We start from the raw sequence: 4,877 nt of genomic DNA, 5'->3' as shown, positions 1-4,877 counted from the left end.
CTTGCCATTGAATTATTGAAATACGAAGTACAACTGCTAGTTTTTTGTGAGGTTGCCCATCTCTCCGAGCCTCTGGGAATGTTTTATTCATTTGCAATCAGGAAGGGCAAATCAGCCTTTAACTTAGTAACGAACTATAGTTCAATAGGCTTTTTTGAGTACTTTTAGGAGGGATGCTAACTTTTTAACTGGTGTCCTGGAGGTGGAAGTGTTGCTACTGGACGTGAGTAGAGAATTAGGACCCGAAAGCTTCTCCTTGTTCCACTAGGTTTTCCCCTGGGAGCGGGGGAGGACGTGTTGGAGGTGAGCGCAGCTGTGTGTCGTCTCATTGCAGATGTCAGGGCACTCTGTGGTTCTGTTTTTCCTTTCGCTGTTGGTGTAGGCCAGTGGCTGAGGGGGTTTGTTTTCCTTGACTGTTTTATCAGTAACCTGAAATTACAGGAATTTATTAGACATATTTAATCTAAAACTCCAAAAAACCTTTAACTCAGAAAGTTTTATTCTAGTTATTAATAAAGGCTGTTTTCATGTCTTATTCTAACAATATTTTCTACTGTGTGGATATCGCGTTTAGGATTGAATCATTTTTCGGAGTCAGTGAGAGAAATTGAACGCACCTCAGTGCTGCATTCTAAAAACAAGGCAGCAGGTGGCGCCCGTTTACTGCTTGTTAACAAAACTGAGAGTGTTCAGTGGGGGCTCTCCCTGATAACTCTTGTTTTCATTGATTAGAAGCTACTCTGTCCACAGCCCTGGTTCATTGTTTCTCAAACTTTTGTGTGCAGAGGAATAGTCTGGGTGCAGACTTCCAGGTTTGCCCCAGTGATTCTGATTCATGAGGTCTAGTTCCAGAAATCGGTGTTTTAAACAAGCACTTCCATGTGATTCTGTTGTAGGGGATCACACTTTGAGAACACTCTTCTAATCAAATAAAGAATTTTTTTAGTGCCCCATTTTAAGTTGACATTAATCATAGCTATTTATTGGAAACTCATTATTTGTCAAGCTCTGTGCTGGTATTATTTTATATTATCTTCACAACATCTTGCAAACATAGTATTATTTTGCCACTTTATAAAGGAAGAAGCCAACACACAAAATTCAAGTAACTATCTCAGGTTCACAGAGCTTGTAGATATTGGAGCTATGATTTCAACTAGGTTTCTAAAATACTGCGTAGCTAATGAACACAGAGATGGGTTTTTGTGTGTCCTCATTGAACCCCATCCCATGCGTGGGTAAACAGGTAGAGGGCTCAGTGGAGTAAGCCACCAAGGTTTAGGACAGATTCATTCTGGGGCCCTAAGTTATTGTAGCATTGAATCATGGGAAAATACAAGTAGTAAAGGAGACCTTCTGTCCAGTCCCGGCACACTCAGTAACGAGAAAGGACTGGCAGGTCTCTTCCTTCCCTGGCCTCCATTTCATTTATCTGTACACAGGAGGCTCAGTGTTCTCTGTAGACTGCCTCCTCCAGAATCATGTGAATAACTTGGTAAAAGTTCAAGTTCCTGGGCCCTACTCTGGGACTAAGAGAATCAGCTCCTGGTGTGGGATCCCAGGGAACTTGTACTTTTAACAAGTGCCTTGGTCACGTGCATGCTGGAGAATCCTGAGCCAGAGGGTCTCTCTGCTGTTTGGTACGCAGGTGCTGCGTGATTCTTAGCCTGACTTGGAGCTTTGACTTGCTTTGGTGTGACTAAATAAGCCAGGTGGTGATGTGGACTCCATAGCTATGAATTATATAAATGAAGGGCAAAACAGGTCTTGAATTTTAATGACGAAAGTCTGCTTGTGATCTACGCTGAAGCCTTCATTTGGAACTGCTTCTGGTATGTTAAAAAGTGTAATGACAGCTACCATGTAGCAGTGTGTACACAGCACTGTTTTAAGCATGTCAGTATACATCAGTCCATGAACCCCATTGTGCCTGGTGCGGAGTACATCTATCTGGCTAGTTTCCATGGCTGGGAGTGCACTTCCCAACACGTCAGAGCATTTTTGGTCCCCGCTTTTGAAGTTTAACTTTACAGGGTTAAAAACTAATGTTTATTAATTATTCTTAAACTAATGTTTTAAAAGTGTAATGGCAATCTCTGAGTGCTTGTAATTTCCTTCTTCCTTTGTCAGAGAATTGTGATAGACTTAAACCTTTTTGTTGGAGTGAAGCGCCTTGAGAAAGTCACCAATTGAAAGTACGTGGTTCAGTGAATGACCACCTGGTGAACATGCCGCATAGCCCGCCGAAGAAATAGAGCACAATAGCAACCCCGAAGCCCCTTCGTTCCCCTCCCCAACACTGCCCTCCTCTCTTCCCCACAGGTGACCGTTGTCCTGACTTTCAACATATGATGGAATTTTAAAAAAGGTTAGCTTTTGTTTTTGTTTTTCTATCCAACATAATTTGTTTGGCAGCCATTATATGCCTGGCGTTGAGGATGCAGGCAGTGAAAGGAGAACAGCCCCAGCTCTGTGGAGCTCACGCTGGGATGGGAAAGGCAGACTGTGAATCGGCGACTGCAAGTGTTTGTTGTGCCGAATGTTAGGAAAGTAGAGGGACAGGGCCGTGGGAGCAGATATCAGGGTGCCCTGAAACATCGTTACTGATTTTATTTGGGGTGCATATGTCTTTAAAGAGATAGAATGAAGGGAAAGGATGAAAAGGACAAACGTCTTATGGAGTAGTGCAGGGTTGTGTTAACAGAATGCCAGCTTGGGTTTTGTTTTTAACTGTATAAACATTAGGACCACTTCGACCTTCCCCAGGGAAGGTGCCAATGGGAACGTGCCATTCCCCAGCCATATCATGCATCCCATATACATCTTAACTCTTGGAAGGAGCTGACTTAGACCTGTTAAACTTTATAAGGTTCCCAATAAGCCCAAGGGCAAAGACGTGTGAAGTGTACTACAAACATCACAAAATTAAATGGGTGTATTTTTCTGTAAGTGATTTAAAAATGTGGTCTAATATAGTAGGTATCCTATAGGGTCCAGTGGCATAGCCTCCCCTATCACCCAAGCTGGGTATTTGAGGTGTGCCCTTTGTGTGGGTTGAGTACATACTCTTGTTGAACTTTGGTTGTTGTTGGTGGATGAATGGGAGGGATTTACCCAGGCCAGTCAGCTGCAAGGATTAGCTGGGACCACTAACCACCAGCCTCCACCTCTGTGGAGAATCAGCTGTGCAGGGGCAGGTGGTGGTGCTTCAGTGTGGTCTGTAGCTGGCCCTGGGGTTTCCCATGTGGTGCAGGCCAACGTCAGCCCTGACCCATGTTCTGCCCCAGGGCACCCTGCCTGAGCTATAAAGCAATCTGAGATGACTGTTTCTTATGCTGGCCTTGGAGATTCCCAGGGGAAGCCAAACTGTGAATCTAGGCTGGCTGCTCAGTGCCAGGCCTGGGGCTCACTGAGGTCAGCTGTTGCTTGTTTCATAGGATTTAGGAAGTTGTGAGGCATAAGCCAAGACCAGCCATTCACGTGGAAAAGCGAAGTTGGTTTGGGTGGAGTCTTAGGGGATCTTCAGGGCTGGGGAACGGGTGTTAGCCAGGTTGATGGAGTCTCAGATGCGGCACTAGCCTGCCGGTTCAGTCAGGATGCATGTAGTTTCTTAGTTGTCAGACTACCACACAATTTGATTTCTGATTGTTCTGAGTGATGGTTGTTCTATATTTTAGTTGTAATTTTGATGTGGTTGTAGAAAGAGGTGAGTCATGTCTGCCTCCATTGCCATCTTTGAATTAATTATTTTCATTTATGGCTCAAAGAGACTTACCAAAAGTCAGTCTGGAAAGTAAGGGACAGTAATATTAATATGAAACAAAGTGGAATTCAAGGGACAGACATTTGAGTGAACCTAAAAGAGTTGTTCATGCGCATACGGAGGAGCACATTCTGCAGTCAGTCTGGGAAAATTTCCAAACCTCCTGGAGGTCATCTATAACTTCACCTATCCATAGGGGTCCCAGGGTAAGAAATCCCAATTTAAATGTGTTTATCTATTTTCACTCTTTGTATGCTTTTTGCAGTACAACTTTCTAGTTCTTCTAGTTAAGAGGTGGACTCTGTTTTGACTTCCTGAATTTGGGTTGACTTTGTGACTTTTTTAGCCTCTAGAATATGGCAGAAGTGACAGCTTGCAGGTTTTCAGCCCAGGCCTTGCTTGTGTCCTCTTTCTTGGATCTCTGCTTCTACAATGTAAATAAGCCCCAGCTAACCTGCCGGGGGATGAGAGACCTTGGATGTGGATGAGAGCCCTGTGTCCACAGCTTACAGCCAGCCAACCACTACAGATATGAGAGCCCTGTCTACATCAGCATAGCTGCCTTCCCAGCCCAAACTACCCAGGCATGAATGAGCCCTTTGGAGACAGGAAAAATCACCTCACTGACCTGTAGACTCACGAAGAAGAATGTTTCTATTGTTTAGGTCATTGAGATTTGAAGAGGTTTTTGGCATGGTATAATAGCTGTGGTAAATCCTTCAAGTCATCTGACAGAGAATACCTATGCTTTTCAAATGGCTGTAAGAGTTTCTAAGATTGACTCTAGGCTTATGAAGAAGACCTCAGAGATTCTTCCAAATAATTATATAGACCAATTAAAAAAATTATATTGCCCTAAAACCAGAAATTTATTCTGTAAGTAACTTAAAACATAATCTGCTTGAAAACAGAACACTTCTAACTCACGGTTCTTTGAAAAATAACTTGAAACGGACAGATCCTATGAGCCCAATTAAGAAATACCATATGACCTCACTCATATGTGGAATCTGATGAACAAACTAAACTAACGAGGAAAATGGGGACAGACTCATAGATGGAGAACTGGATGACAGCTGAGGCGGGGGAGTTTAGGGGGTGGAGGAACTGAGCA

Source organism: Sturnira hondurensis, unplaced genomic scaffold, assembly GCF_014824575.4.
Source record: "Sturnira hondurensis isolate 20B ecotype Veracruz unplaced genomic scaffold, ASM1482457v3 Scaffold0004152, whole genome shotgun sequence".
In the NCBI taxonomy this organism is placed as follows: Eukaryota; Metazoa; Chordata; class Mammalia; order Chiroptera; family Phyllostomidae; genus Sturnira; species Sturnira hondurensis.
The sequence above is the reverse complement of the archived record's forward strand: the minus strand, read 5'-3'. Positions refer to the sequence as shown.